Below are 15784 nucleotides of genomic sequence, written 5' to 3'. Positions count from 1 at the left end.
CACTGTTTTCCAGAATGTCTGATAGAGTCGCAGTGTGTCTCAGAGAGTGTCAGAGAGGGACAGAGAGTGTCACACAGTTTTCAAGAGTGTCAGAGAGAGTCACGGTGTGTATCAGAGAGTGTCAGAGAGGGACAGAGAGTGTCACACTATTTTCCAGAGTGTCAGAGAGAGTCACGGTGTGTATCAGAGAGTGTCAGAGAGGGACAGAGAGTGTCACACTGTTTTCCAGAGTGACAGAGAGAGTCACAGTGTGTCTCAGAGTGTGTCATAGAGGGACAGAGAGTGTCACACTGTTTTCCAGAGTGTCAGAGAGAGTCGCAGTGTGTCTCAGTGTGTAAGAGAGGGCCAGAGATTGTCACACTGTTTTCCAGAGTGACAGAGAGAGTCACAGTGTATCTCAGAGAGTGTCAGAGAGGAACAGAGAGTGTCACACTGTTTTCCAGAATGTCAGAGAGAGTCGCAGTTTTTCTCAGAGAGGGACAGAGAGTGTCACACAGTTTTCCAGATTGTCTGAGAGAGTCGCTGTTTTTTTCAGAGAGTGTCAGAGAGGGACATAGAGTGTCACACTGTTTTCCAGAATGTCTGATAGAGTCGCAGTGTGTCTCAGAGAGTGTCAGAGAGGGACAGAGAGGGTCACAATGTTTTCCAGATTTGCAGAGAGAGTCACAGTGTGTCCCAGGGAGTGTCAGAGAGGGACAGAGAGTGTCACACTGTTTTCCAGAGTGACAGAGAGAGTCACAGTGTGTCTCAGAGAGTGTCAGAGAAGGACAGGGAGTGTCACACTGTTTTCCAGAATGTCAGAGAGAGTCACAGTGTGTCTCAGAGTGTGTCATAGAGGGACAGAGAGTGTCACACTGTTTTCCAGAGTGTCAGAGAGAGTCGCAGTGTGTCTCAGTGTGTCAGAGAGCGACAGAGATTGTCACACTGTTTTCCAGAATGTCAGAGAGAGTTGCAGTTTTTCTCAGAGAGTGTCAGAGAGGGACAGAGAGTGTCACACAGTTTTCCAGAATGTCTGAGAGAGTCGCAGTTTTTCTCAGAGAGTGTCAGAGAGGGACAGAGAGTGTCACACTGTTTTCCAGAGTGTCAGAGAGAGTCGCAGTGTGTCTCAGTGTGTCAGAGAGGGACGGAGATTGTCACACTGTTTTCCAGAGTGACAGAGAGAGTCACAGTGTGTCTCAGAGAGTGTCAGAGAGAGTCACAGTGTGTCTCAGAGAGGATCAGAGAGGGACAGAGAGTGTCACACTGTTTTCCAGAGTGTCAGAGAGAGTCACAGTGTGTCTCAGAGAGTGTCAGAGAGGGACAGAGAGTGTCACACTGTTTTCCAGAATGTCAGAGAGAGTCGCAGTTTTTCTCAGAGAGTGTCAGAGAGGGACAGAGAGTGTCACACAGTTTTCCAGAATGTCTGAGAGAGTCGCAGTTTTTCTCAGAGAGTGTCAGAGAGGGACAGAGAGTGTCACACTGTTTTCCAGAATGTCTGATAGAGTCGCAGTGTGTCTCAGAGAGTGTCAGAGAGGGACAGAGAGGTTCACAATGTTTTCCAGAGTGACAGAGAGAGTCACAGTGTGTCTCAGAGAGTGTTCGAGAGGGACAGAGAGTCTCACACTGTTTTCCAGAGTGACAGAGAGAGTCACAGTGTGTCTCAGAGAGTGTCAGAGAGGGACAGAAAGTGTCACCCTGTTTTCCAGAGTGTCAGAGAGAGTCACAGAGTGTCTCAGAGAGTGACAGCGTGAGTCACATTGTGCCTCAGAGAGTGTCAGACAGAGTCATAGTGTGTCTCAGAGAGTGTCAGAGAGGGACAGAGAGTGTCACACTGTTTTCCAGAGTGACAGAGACAGTCACAGTGTGTCTCAGAGAGTGTCAGAGAGGGACAGAGAGTGTCACACTGTTTTCCAGAGTGACAGAGAGAGTCACAGTGTGTCTCAGAGAGTGTCAGAGAGGGACAGAAAGTGTCACCCTGTTTTCCAGAGTGTCAGAGAGAGGCACTGTGTGTCTCAGAGTGTGTTAGAGAGGGACAGAGAGTGTCACACTGTTTTCCAGAGTGTCAGAGAGAGTCACAATGTTTCTCAGAGTGTGTCAGAGAGAGTCACAGTGTGCCTCAGAGAGTGTCAGAGAGGGACAGAGAGTGTCACACAGTTTTCCAGAGTGTCAGAGAGAGTCACAGTGTGTCTCAGAGTGTGTCAGAGAGAGTCACACTGTGTCTCAGAGAGTGTCAGAGAGGGACAGAGAGTGTCACACTATTTTCCGAGTGTCAGAGAGAGTCTCAGTGTGTCTCAGACACTGTTAGAGAGGACCAGAGAGTGTCACACAATTTTCCTGAGAGTCAGAGAGAGTCACAGTGAGTCTCATAGAGTGTCAGAGAGAGTCACAATGTGTCTCAGAGAGTGTCAGAGTTGGTTCAGAGAGCGTCACACAGTTTTCCAGAGTGTCAGAGAGAGTCACAGTGTGTCTCAGAGAGTGTCAGAGACGGACAGAGAGTGTCACACAGTTTTCCAGAGTGTCAGAGAGAGTCGCAGTGTGTCTCAGTGTGTCAGAGAGGGACAGAGATTGTCACACTGTTTTCCAGAGTGAAAGAGAGAGTCACAGTGTGTCTCAGAGAGTGTCAGAGAGAGTCACAGTGTGTCTCAGAGAGTATCAGAGAGGGACAGAGAGTGTCACACTGTTTTCCAGAGTGTCAGAGAGAGTCACAGTGTGTCTCAGAGAGTGTCAGAGAGGGACAGAGAGTGTCACACTGTTTTCCAGAATGTCAGAGAGAGTCGCAGTTTTTCTCAGAGAGTGTCAGAGAGGGACAGAGAGTGTCACACAGTTTTCCAGAATGTCTGAGAGAGTCGCAGTTTTTCTCAGAGAGTGTCAGAGAGGGACAGAGAGTGTCACACTGTTTTCCAGAATGTCTGATAGAGTCGCAGTGTGTCTCAGAGAGTGTCAGAGAGGGACAGTGTGGTTCACAATGTTTTCCAGATTGTCAGAGAGAGTCACAGTGTGTCTCAGAGAGTGTTCGAGAGGGTCAGAGAGTCTCACACTGTTTTCCAGAGTGACAGAGAGAGTCACAGTGTGTCTCAGAGAGTGTCACAAAGGGACAGAGAGTGTCACACTGTTTTCCAGAGTGACAGAGAGAGTCACAGTGTGTCTCAGAGAGTGTCAGAGAGGGACAGATAGTGTCACCCTGTTTTCCAGAGTGTCAGAGAGAGTCACAGAGTGTCTCAGAGAGTGACAGTGTGAGTCACATTGTGCCTCAGAGAGTGTCAGACAGAGTCACAGTGTGTCTCAGAGAGTGTCAGAGAGGGACAGAGAGTGTCACACTGTTTTCCAGAGTGACAGAGACAGTCACAGTGTGTCTCAGAGAGTGTCAGAGAGGGACAGAGAGTGTCACACTGTCTTCCAGAGTGACAGAGAGAGTCACAGTGTGTCTCAGAGAGTGTCAGAGAGGGACAGAAAGTGTCACCCTGTTTTCCAGAGTGTCAGAGAGAGGCACAGTGTGTCTCAGAGTGTGTTAGAGAGGGACAGAGTGTGTCACACTGTTTTCCAGAGTGTCAGAGAGAGTCACACTGTTTCTCAGAGTGTGTTAGAGAGAGTCACAGTGTCCCTCAGAGAGTGTCAGAGAGGGACAGAGAGTGTCACACAGTTTTCCAGAGTGTCAGAGAGAGTCACAGTGTGTCTCAGAGAGTGTCAGAGACGGACAGAGAGTGTCACACAGTTTTCCACAGTGTCAGAGAGAGTCGCAGTGTGTCTCAGTGTGTCAGAGAGGGACAGAGATTGTCACACTGTTTTCCAGAGTGACAGAGAGAGTCACAGTGTGTCTCAGAGAGTGTCAGAGAGAGTCACAGTGTGTCTCAGAGAGTGTCAGAGAGGGACAGAGAGTGGCACACTGTTTTCCAGAGTATCAGAGAGGGTCACAGTGTGTCTCAGACAGTGTCAGAGAGGGGCAGAGAGTGTCACACTGTTTTCCAGAGTGTCAGAGAGAGTCACAGTGTGTCTCAGAGTGTGTCATAGAGGGACAGAGAGTGTCACACTGTTTTCCAGAGTGTCAGAGAGAGTCACAGTGTGTCTCAGAGAGTGTCAGAGACGGACAGAGAGTGTCACACAGATTTCCAGAGTGTCAGAGAGAGTCACAGTGTGTCTCAGAGAGTGTCAGAGAGGGACAGAGAGTGGCACACTGTTTTCCAGAGTATCAGAGAGGGTCACAGTGTGGCTCAGACAGTGTCAGAGAGGGGCAGAGAGTGTCACACTGTTTTCCAGAGTGTCAGAGAGAGTCACAGTGTGTCTCAGAGTGTGTCATAGAGGGACAGAGAGTGTCACACTGTTTTCCAGAGTGTCAGAGAGAGTCACAGTGTGTCTCAGAGTGTGTCAGAGAGAGTCACAGTGTGTCTCAGAGAGTGTCAGAGAGGAACAGAGAGTGTCACACTATTTTCCGAGTGTCAGAGAGAGTCTCAGTGTGTCTCAGACACTGTTAGAGTGGACCAGAGAGTGTCACACAATTTTCCTGAGAGTCAGAGAGAGTCACAGTGAGTCTCAGAGAGTGTCAGAGAGAGTCACAATGTGTCTCAGAGAGTGTCAGAGTTGGTTCAGAGAGTGTCACACTGTTTTCCAGAGTGTCAGAGTGAGTCACAGTGTGTCTCAGAGAGTGTCAGAGACGGACAGAGAGTGTCACACAGATTTCCAGAGTGTCAGAGAGAGTCACAGTGTGTCTCAGAGAGTGTCAGAGAGGGACAGAGAGTGGCACACTGTTTTCCAGAGTATCAGAGTGAGTCACAGTGTGTCTCAGACAGTGTCAGAGAGGGGCAGAGAGTGTCACACTGTTTTCCAGAGTGTCAGAGAGAGTCACAGTGTGTCTCAGAGTGTGTCATAGAGGGACAGAGAGTGTCACACTGTTTTCCAGAGTGTCAGAGAGAGTCACAGTGTGTCTCAGAGAGTGTCAGAGACGGACAGAGAGTGTCACACAGATTTCCAGAGTGTCAGAGAGAGTCACAGTGTGTCTCAGAGAGTGTCAGAGAGGGACAGAGAGTGGCACACTGTTTTCCAGAGTATCAGAGAGGGTCACAGTGTGTCTCAGACAGTGTCAGAGAGGGGCAGAGAGTGTCACACTGTTTTCCAGAGTGTCAGAGAGAGTCACAGTGTGTCTCAGAGTGTGTCATAGAGGGACAGAGAGTGTCACACTGTTTTCCAGAGTGTCAGAGAGAGTCACAGTGTGTCTCAGAGAGTGTCAGAGACGGACAGAGAGTGTCACACAGATTTCCAGAGTGTCAGAGAGAGTCACAGTGTGTCTCAGAGAGTGTCAGAGAGGGACAGAGAGTGGCACACTGTTTTCCAGAGTATCAGAGAGGGTCACAGTGTGTCTCAGAGAGTGTCAGAGAGGGGCAGAGAGTCTCACACTGTTTTCCAGAGTGTCAGAGAGAGTCACAGTGTGTCTCAGAGTGTGTCATAGAGGGACAGAGAGTGTCACACTGTTTTCCAGAGTGTCAGAGAGAGTCACAGTGTGTCTCAGAGTGTGTCAGAGAGAGTCACAGTGTGTCTCAGAGAGTGTCAGAGAGGAACAGAGAGTGTCACACTATTTTCCGAGTGTCAGAGAGAGTCTCAGTGTGTCTCAGACACTGTTAGAGTGGACCAGAGAGTGTCACACAATTTTCCTGAGAGTCAGAGAGAGTCACAGTGAGTCTCAGAGAGTGTCAGAGAGAGTCACAATGTGTCTCAGAGAGTGTCAGAGTTGGTTCAGAGAGTGTCACACTGTTTTCCAGAGTGTCAGAGTGAGTCACAGTGTGTCTCAGAGAGTGTCAGAGACGGACAGAGAGTGTCACACAGATTTCCAGAGTGTCAGAGAGAGTCACAGTGTGTCTCAGAGAGTGTCAGAGAGGGACAGAGAGTGGCACACTGTTTTCCAGAGTATCAGAGTGAGTCACAGTGTGTCTCAGACAGTGTCAGAGAGGGGCAGAGAGTGTCACACTGTTTTCCAGAGTGTCAGAGAGAGTCACAGTGTGTCTCAGAGTGTGTCATAGAGGGACAGAGAGTGTCACACTGTTTTCCAGAGTGTCAGAGAGAGTCACAGTGTGTCTCAGAGAGTGTCAGAGACGGACAGAGAGTGTCACACAGATTTCCAGAGTGTCAGAGAGAGTCACAGTGTGTCTCAGAGAGTGTCAGAGAGGGACAGAGAGTGGCACACTGTTTTCCAGAGTATCAGAGAGGGTCACAGTGTGTCTCAGACAGTGTCAGAGAGGGGCAGAGAGTGTCACACTGTTTTCCAGAGTGTCAGAGAGAGTCACAGTGTGTCTCAGAGTGTGTCATAGAGGGACAGAGAGTGTCACACTGTTTTCCAGAGTGTCAGAGAGAGTCACAGTGTGTCTCAGAGAGTGTCAGAGACGGACAGAGAGTGTCACACAGATTTCCAGAGTGTCAGAGAGGGTCACAGTGTGTCTCAGACACTGTCAGAGAGGGGCAGAGAGTGTCACACTGTTTTCCAGAGAGTCAGAGAGAGTCACAGTGTGTCTCAGAGTGTGTCATAGAGGGACAGAGAGTGTCACACTGTTTTCCAGAGTGTCAGAGAGAGTCACAGTGTGTCTCAGAGAGTGTCAGAGTGGGACAGAGAGTGTCATACTATTTTCCAGAGTGACAGAGAGAGTCACAGTGTGTCTCAGAGAGTGTCAGAGAGGAACAGAGAGAGTCACACTGTTTTCCAGATTGTCAGAGAGAGTCACAGAGTGTCTCAGAGAGTGACAGCGTGAGTCACATTGTGCCTCAGAGAGTGTCAGACAGAGTCACAGTGTGTCACACAGAGTGTCAGAGAGGGACAGGGAGTGTCACACGGTTTTCAAGAGTGCCAGAGAGAGTCACAGTGTGTCTCAGAGAGTGTCAGAGAAGGACAGAGAGTGTCACACAGTTTTCCAGAGTGACAGAGAGAGTCACAGTGTGTCTCAGAGAGTGTCAGAGAGGAACAGAGAGAGTCACACTGTTTTCCAGACTGTCAGAGAGAGTCACAGAGTGTCTCAGAGAGTGACAGCGTGAGTCACATTGTGCCTCAGAGAGTGTCAGACAGAGTCACAGTGTGTCACACAGAGTGTCAGAGAGGGACAGGGAGTGTCACACGGTTTTCAAGAGTGCCAGAGAGAGTCACAGTGTGTATCAGAGAGTGTCAGAGAGGGACAGAGAGTGTCACACTGTTTTCCAGAGTGACAGAGAGAGTCACAGTGTGTCACTGAGAGTGTCAGAGTGGGACCGAGAGTGTCATACTATTTTCCAGAGTGACAGAGAGAGTCACAGTGTGTCTCAGAGAGTGTCAGAGAGGGACAGAGAGTGTCACACAGTTTTCAAGAGTGTCAGAGAGAGTCACAGTGTGTCTCAGAGAGTGTCAGAGAGGGACAGAGAGTGTCACACTATTTTCCAGAGTGTCAGAGAGAGTCACGGTGTGTATCAGAGAGTGTCAGAGAGGGACAGAGAGTGTCACACTGTTTACCAGAGTGACAGAGAGAGTCACAGTGTGTCACTGCGAGTGTCAGAGTGGGACAGAGAGTGTCATACTATTTTCCAGAGTGACAGAGAGAGTCACAGTGTGTCTCAGACAGTGTCAGAGAGGAACAGAGAGAGTCACACTGTTTTCCAGAGTGACAGAGAGAGTCACAGTGTGTCACTGAGAGTGTCAGAGTGGGACAGAGAGTGTCATACTATTTTCCAGAGTTACAGAGAGAGTCACAGTGTGTCTCAGAGAGTGTCAGAGAGGAACAGAGAGAGTCACACTGTTTTCCAGAGTGTCAGAGAGAGTCACAGAGTGTCTCAGAGAGTGACAGCGTGAGTCACATTGTGCCTCAGAGAGTGTCAGACAGAGTCACAGTGTGTCACACAGAGTGTCAGAGAGGGACAGGGAGTGTCACACGTTTTTCAAGAGTGCCAGAGAGAGTCACAGTCTGTCTCAGAGATTGTCAGAGAGGGACAGGGAGTGTCACACCGTTTTCCAGAATGTCAGAGAGAGTCACAGTGTGTCTCTGAGTGTGTCTGAGAGGGACAGAGATTGTCACACTGTTTTCCAGAGAGACAGAGAGAGTCACAGTGTGTCTCAGAGAGTGTCAGAGAGGGACAGAGAGTGTCACACTGTTTTCTGGAATGTCAGAGAGTCGCAGTTTTTCTCAGAGAGTGTCAGAGAGGGACAGAGAGTGTCACACAGTTTTCCAGAATGTCTGAGAGAGTCGCTGTTTTTCTCAGAGAATGTCAGAGAGGGACAGAGAGTGTCACACTGTTTTCCAGAATGTCAGAGAGAGTCACAGTGTGTCTCAGAGAGTGTCAGAGAGGGACAGAGAGTGTCACACTGTTTTACAGAGTGACAGAGACAGTCACAGTGTGTCTCAGAGAGTGTCAGAGAGGGACAGAGAGTGTCACACTGTTTTCCAGAGTGACAGAGAGAGTCACAGTGTGTCTCAGAGAGTGTCAGAGAGGGACAGAGAGTGTCACCCTGTTTACCAGAGTGTCAGAGAGAGTCACAGTGTGTCTCAGAGAGTGTCAGAGAGGGACAGAGAGTCTCACACTGTTTTCCAGAGTGTCAGAGAGAGTAACAGTGCGACTCAGAGAGTGTCGGAGAGGGACAGAGTGTGTCACACTATTTTCCAGAGTGTCAGAGAGAATCACAGTGTTTCTCAGAGAGTGTCAGAGAGGGACTGCGAATGTCACACTGTTATCCAGAGTGTCAGAGAGAGTCTCGGTGTGTCTAAGAGAGTGTCAGAGATGGACAGAGAGTGTCACACTGTTTTCCAGAGTGACAGAGAGTGTCACAGTGTGTCACTGAGAGTGTCACACTATTTTCCAGAGTGACAGAGAGTCACAGTGTGTCTCAGAAAGTGTCAGAGAGGGACAGAGAGAGTCACACTGTCTTCCAGAATGTCAGAGCGAGTCACAGTGTGTCTCAGAGAGTGTCAGAGAGGGACAGAGTGTGTCACACTGTTTTCCAGAAAGTCAGAGAGAGTCACAGTGTGTCTCAGAGAGTGTCAGAGAGGGACAGAGAGTGTCACACTGTTTTCCAGATGGTCAGAGAGTGTCAGAGAGTGTGGGAGAGAGTCCCAGAGTGTCACAGTGTGTCGCAGAGAGTCAGAGAGAGTCACAGAATGTCACAGCATGTCACAGTGTGTCTCAGAGAGAGTGAGAGCGTCACAGTGTGTCTCAGAGAGTGTCAGAGAGTGTCACAGTGTGTCTCAAAGAGTGTCAGAGAGCGACAGAGAGTGTCACACTGTTTTCCAGAGTGTCAGAGCGTGTCACAGTTTTTCTCAGAGAGTGTCAGAGAGGGACAGATAGTGTCACACAGTTTTCCAGAGTGTCAGAGAGAGTCACAGAGTGTCTCAGAGAATGTCAGCGAGAGTCACAGTGTGTCTCAGAGAGTGTCAGTGTGTGACAGAGAGTGTCACACTGGTTTCCAGAGTGTCAGAGAGAGACACAGTGTGTCTCAGAGAGTGTCAGAGAGGGACAGAGAGTGTCACACTGTTTTCCAGAGAGTCAGAGAGAGTCACAGTGTGTCTCAGAGAGTCAGAGAGTGTCACAGTCTGTCTCAGAGAGTGTGAGAGAGAGTCACATAGTGTCACAGTGTGTCTCAGAGAGTGTCACAGCATGTCACCGTGGGTCTCAGAAAGTCATAAATGTCACAGTGTTACTCAAAGTGTGTCACGGTGTATTCCAGAGTGTCAGAGAGAGTCACAGTGCGTCTCAGAGAGTGTCAGAGAGGGACAGAGAGTGTCACATTGTTTTCCAGAGTGTCAGAGAGAGCCACAGTGTGTCTCAGAGAGTGTCAGAGAGGGACAGAGTGTGTCACACTGTTTTCCAGAGTGTCAGAGAGAGTCACAGTGTGTCTCAGAGAGTGTCAGAGAGGGACAGAGAGTGTCACACTGTTTTCCAGATGGTCAGAGAGTGTCAGAGAGTGTGAGAGAGAGTCACAGAGTGTCACAGTGTGTCGCAGAGTGTGTGAGAGAGAGTCACAGTGTGTCTCAGAGAGAGTGAGAGCGTCACAGTGTGTCTCAGAGAGTGTCAGAGAGTGTCACAGTGTGTCTCAAAGAGTGATATGGTGTTTTCCAGAGTGTCAGAGAGAGTCGCAATGTGTCTCAAAGAGTGTCAGAGAGGGACAGAGAGTGTCACACTGTTTTCCAGAGTGTCAGAGTGAGTCACAGTTTGTCTCGGAGAGAGTCAGAGGGGACAGAGAGTGTCTCACTATTTTCCAGAGTTTCAGAGCGTGTCACAGTTTTTCTCAGAGAGTGTCAGAGAGGGACAGAGAGTGTCACACAGTTTTCCAGAGTGTCAGAGAGAGTCACAGAGTGTCTCAGAGAATGTCAGCGAGAGTCACAGTGTGTCTCAGAGAGTGTCAGTGTGTGACAGAGAGTGTCACACTAGTTTCCAGAGTGTTAGAGAGAGTCACAGTGCATCTCAGAGATTGTCAGAGAGGGACAGAGAGTGTCACACTGTTTTCCAGAGTGTCAGAGAGAGTCACAGTCTGTCTCAGAGAGTGTGAGAGAGAGTCACATAGTGTCACAGTGTGTCTCAGAGAGTGTCACAGCATGTCACCGTGGGTCTCAGAAAGTCATAAATGTCACAGTGTTACTCAAAGTGTGTCACGGTGTATTCCAGAGTGTCAGAGAGAGTCACAGTGCGTCTCAGAGAGTGTCAGAGAGGGACAGAGAGTCTCATACTATTTTCCAGAGTGACAGAGAGAGTCACAGTGTGTCTCAGAGAGTGTCAGAGAGGAACAGAGAGAGTCACACTGTTTTCCAGAGTGTCAGAGAGAGTCACAGAGTGTCTCAGAGAGTGACAGCGTGAGTCACATTGTGCCTCAGAGAGTGTCAGACAGAGTCACAGTGTGTCACACAGAGTGTCAGAGAGGGACAGGGAGTGTCACACGGTTTTCAAGAGTGCCAGAGAGAGTCACAGTGTGTATCAGAGAGTGTCAGAGAGGGACAGAGAGTGTCACACTGTTTTCCAGAGTGACAGAGAGAGTCACAGTGTGTCACTGAGAGTGTCAGAGTGGGACCGAGAGTGTCATACTATTTTCCAGAGTGACAGAGAGAGTCACAGTGTGTATCAGAGAGTGTCAGAGAGGGACAGAGAGTGTCACACAGTTTTCCAGAGTGTCAGAGAGAGTCACAGTGTGTCTCAGAGAGTGTCAGAGAGGGACAGAGAGTGTCACACTATTTTCCAGAGTGTCAGAGAGAGTCACGGTGTGTATCAGAGAGTGTCAGAGAGGGACAGAGAGTGTCACACTGTTTACCAGAGTGACAGAGAGAGTCACAGTGTGTCACTGAGAGTGTCAGAGTGGGACAGAGAGTGTCATACTATTTTCCAGAGTGACAGAGAGAGTCACAGTGTGTCTCAGACAGTGTCAGAGAGGAACAGAGAGAGTCACACTGTTTTCCAGAGTGACAGAGAGAGTCACAGTGTGTCACTGAGAGTGTCAGAGTGGGACAGAGAGTGTCATACTATTTTCCAGAGTTACAGAGAGAGTCACAGTGTGTCTCAGAGAGTGTCAGAGAGGAACAGAGAGAGTCACACTGTTTTCCAGAGTGTCAGAGAGAGTCACAGAGTGTCTCAGAGAGTGACAGCGTGAGTCACATTGTGCCTCAGAGAGTGTCAGACAGAGTCACAGTGTGTCACACAGAGTGTCAGAGAGGGACAGGGAGTGTCACACGTTTTTCAAGAGTGCCAGAGAGAGTCACAGTCTGTCTCAGAGATTGTCAGAGAGGGACAGGGAGAGTCACACTGTTTTCCAGAATGTCAGAGAGAGTCACAGTGTGTCTCAGAGTGTGTCTGAGAGGGACAGAGATTGTCACACTGTTTTCCAGAGAGACAGAGAGAGTCACAGTGTGTCTCAGAGAGTGTCAGAGAGGGACAGAGAGTGTCACACAGTTTTCCAGAATGTCTGAGAGAGTCGCTGTTTTTCTCAGAGAATGTCAGAGAGGGACAGAGAGTGTCACACTGTTTTCCAGAATGTCTGATAGAGTCGCAGTGTGTCTCAGAGAGTGTCAGAGAGGGACAGAGAGGGTCATAATGTTTTCCAGATTGTCAGAGAGAGTCACAGTGTGTCTCAGAGAGTGTCAGAGAGGGACAGAGAGTGTCACACTGTTTTCCAGAGTGACAGAGACAGTCACAGTGTGTCTCAGAGAGTGTCAGAGAGGGACAGAGAGTGTCACACTGTTTTCCAGAGTGACAGAGACAGTCACAGTGTGTCTCAGAGAGTGTCGGAGAGGGACAGAGAGTGTCACCCTGTTTACCAGAGTGTCAGAGAGAGTCACAGTGTGTCTCAGAGAGTGTCAGAGAGGGACAGAGAGTCTCACACTGTTTTCCAGAGTGTCAGAGAGAGTCACAGTGTGACTCAGAGAGTGTCGGAGAGGGACAGAGTGTGTCACACTATTTTCCAGAGTGTCAGAGAGAATCACAGTGTTTCTCAGAGAGTGTCAGAGAGGGACTGCGAATGTCACACTGTTATCCAGAGTGTCAGAGAGAGTCTCGGTGTGTCGAAGAGAGTGTCAGAGATGGACAGAGAGTGTCACACTGTTTTCCAGAGTGACAGAGAGTGTCACAGTGTGTCACTGAGAGTGTCACACTATTTTCCAGAGTGACAGAGAGTCACAGTGTGTCTCAGAAAGTGTCAGAGAGGGACAGAGAGAGTCACACTGTATTCCAGAATGTCAGAGCGAGTCACAGTGTGTCTCAGAGAGTGTCACAGAGGGACAGAGAGGATCACACTGTTTTCCAGATTGTCAGAGAGTGTCACAGTGCGTCTCAGAGAGTGTCAGAGAGGGACAGATGGTGTCATACTGTTTTCCAGAGTGACAGAGAGAGTCACAGTGTGTCACTGAGAGTGACAGAGTGGGACAGAGAGTGTCATACTATTTTCCAGAGTGACAGAGAGAGTCACAGTGTGTCTCAGAGAGTGTCAGAGTGGAACAGAGAGAGTCACACTGTTTTCCAGAGTGTCAGAGAGAGTCACAGAGTGTCTCAGAGAGTGACAGCGTGAGTCACATTGTGCCTCAGAGAGTATCAGACAGAGTCACAGTGTGTCACACAGAGTGTCAGAGAGGGACAGGGAGTGTCACACGGTTTTCAAGAGTGTCAGAGAGAGTCACAGTGTGTCTCAGAGAGTGTCAGAGAGGGACAGGGAGTGTCACACGGTTTTCAAGAGTGTCAGAGAGAGTCACAGTGTGTCTCAGAGAGTGTCAGTGAGGGACAGAGAGTGTCATACAACTGTCCAGTGCCAGAGAGAGTCACAGTGTGTCTCAGAGAGTGTCAGAGAGGGACAGAGAGTGTCACACTGTTTTCCAGAGAGTCAGAGAGAGTCACAGTGTGTCTCAGAGAGTCAGAGAGTGTCACAGTCTGTCTCAGAGAGTGTGAGAGAGAGTCACATAGTGTCACAGTGTGTCTCAGAGAGTGTCACAGCATGTCACCGTGGGTCTCAGAAAGTCATAAATGTCACAGTGTTACTCAAAGTGTGTCACGGTGTATTCCAGAGTGTCAGAGAGAGTCACAGTGCGTCTCAGAGAGTGTCAGAGAGGGACAGAGAGTGTCACATTGTTTTCCAGAGTGTCAGAGAGAGCCACAGTGTGTCTCAGAGAGTGTCAGAGAGGGACAGAGTGTGTCACACTGTTTTCCAGAGTGTCAGAGAGAGTCACAGTGTGTCTCAGAGAGTGTCAGAGAGGGACAGAGAGTGTCACACTGTTTTCCAGATGGTCAGAGAGTGTCAGAGAGTGTGAGAGAGAGTCACAGAGTGTCACAGTGTGTCGCAGAGAGTCAGAGAGAGTCACAGAATGTCACAGCATGTCACAGTGTGTCTCAGAGAGAGTGAGAGCGTCACAGTGTGTCTCAGAGAGTGTCAGAGAGTGTCACAGTGTGTCTCAAAGAGTGTTATGGTGTTTTCCAGAGTGTCAGAGAGAGTCGCAGTGTGTCTCAAAGAGTGTCAGAGAGGGACAGAGAGTGTCACACTGTTTTCCAGAGTGTCAGAGTGAGTCACAGTTTGTCTCGGAGAGAGTCAGAGGGGACAGAGAGTGTCTCACTATTTTCCAGAGTTTCAGAGCGTGTCACAGTTTTTCTCAGAGAGTGTCAGAGAGGGACAGAGAGTGTCACACAGTTTTCCAGAGTGTCAGAGAGAGTCACAGAGTGTCTCAGAGAATGTCAGCGAGAGTCACAGTGTGTCTCAGAGAGTGTCAGTGTGGGACAGAGAGTGTCACACTGGTTTCCAGAGTGTTAGAGAGAGTCACAGTGTGTCTCAGAGAGTGTCAGAGAGGGACAGAGTGTGTCACACTGTTTTCCAGAGTGTCAGAGAGAGTCACAGTCTGTCTCAGAGAGTGTGAGAGAGTCACAGAGTGTCACAGTGCATCTCAGAGAGTGTCAGAGAGGGACAGAGAGTGTCACACTGTTTTCCAGAGTGTCAGAGAGAGTCACAGTCTGTCTCAGAGAGTGTGAGAGAGAGTCACAGAGTGTCACAGTGTGTCTCAGAGAGTGTCACAGCATGTCACCGTGGGTCTCAGAAAGTCATAAATGTCACAGTGTTACTCAAAGTGTGTCACGGTGTATTCCAGAGTGTCAGAGAGAGTCACAGTGTGTCTCAGAGAGTGTCAGAGAGGACAGAGAGTGTCACATTGTTTTCCAGAGTGTCAGAGAGAGCCACAGTGTGTCTCAGAGAGCGTCAGAGAGGGACAGAGAGTGTCAAATTGTTTTCCAGAGTATCAGAGAGTGTCACAGTGTGTCTCAGAGTGTGTCAGAGAGTCACAGTGTGTCTCAGAGAGTGTCAGAGAGAGTCACAGTGTGTTTCAGAGCGTGTCAGAGAGGGATAGAGAGTGTCACACTGTTTTCCAGAGTGTCAGAGAGAGTTACATTGTGTTTCAGAGAGTGTCAGAGAGAGTCACAGCGTGTCTCAGAGGGTGTCAGAGAGGGACAGAGAGTCTCACACTGTTTTCCAGAGTGTCAGAGAGAGTCCCAGTGTGTATCAGAGAGTGTCAGAGAGGGACAGATAGTGTCACACTGTTTTCCAGAGTGTCAGAGAGAGTCACAGTATGTCTCAGAGACTGTCAGAGAGGACCAGAGAGTGTCACACTATTTTCCAGAGAGTCAGAGAGAGTCACAGTGTGTCTCAGAGAGTGTCAGAGAGGGACAGAGAGTGTCACACCGTTTTCCACAGTGACAGAGAGAGTCACAGTGTGTCTCAAAGAGTGTCAAAGAGGGACTGGGAGTGTCACACTGTTTTCCAGAGTGTCAGAGAGAGACACAGTGTGTCTCAGAGAGTGTCAGAGAAGGGCAGAGAGTGTGAAACTGTTTTCCAGAATGTCAGAGAGAGTCGCAGTGTGTCTCAGAGAATGTCAGAAAGAATCACAGTGTGTCTCAGAGAGTGTCAGAGAGAGTCACAGTGTGTCTCAGAGCGTTTCAGAGAGGGACAGAGAGTGTCACACTGTTTTCCAGAGTGTCAGAGGGAGCCAGAGATTGTCTCAGAGAGTCTCAGCGAGAGTCACAGTGTGTCTCAGAGAGTTTCAGAGATGGACAGAGAGTGTCACACTGTTTTCCAGAGTGTCAGAGTGAGTCACAGTGTGTCTCTGAGGGTGTCAGAGATGGACAGAGAGTGTCACACTGTTTTCCAGAGTGTCAGAGTGAGTCACAGTGTGTCTCGGAGAGATTCAGAGAGGGACAGAGAGTGTCTTACTATTTTCCAGAGTTTCAGAGCGTGTCACAGTGTGTCTCAGATAGTGTCAGAGAGGGACAGAGAGTGTCACAGTGTTTTCCAGAGTGTCAGAGAGAGTCACAGAGTGTCTCAGAGAGTGTCAGCGAGAGTCACAGTGTGTCTCAGAGAGTG

The sequence above is a fragment of the Chiloscyllium plagiosum genome, unplaced genomic scaffold (assembly GCF_037043375.1).
Source record: "Chiloscyllium plagiosum isolate Xiang-an unplaced genomic scaffold, Cpla_swu_hap1 HiC_scaffold_53Y, whole genome shotgun sequence".
Classification (NCBI taxonomy): Eukaryota; Metazoa; Chordata; class Chondrichthyes; order Orectolobiformes; family Hemiscylliidae; genus Chiloscyllium; species Chiloscyllium plagiosum.
The sequence above is the reverse complement of the archived record's forward strand: the minus strand, read 5'-3'. Positions refer to the sequence as shown.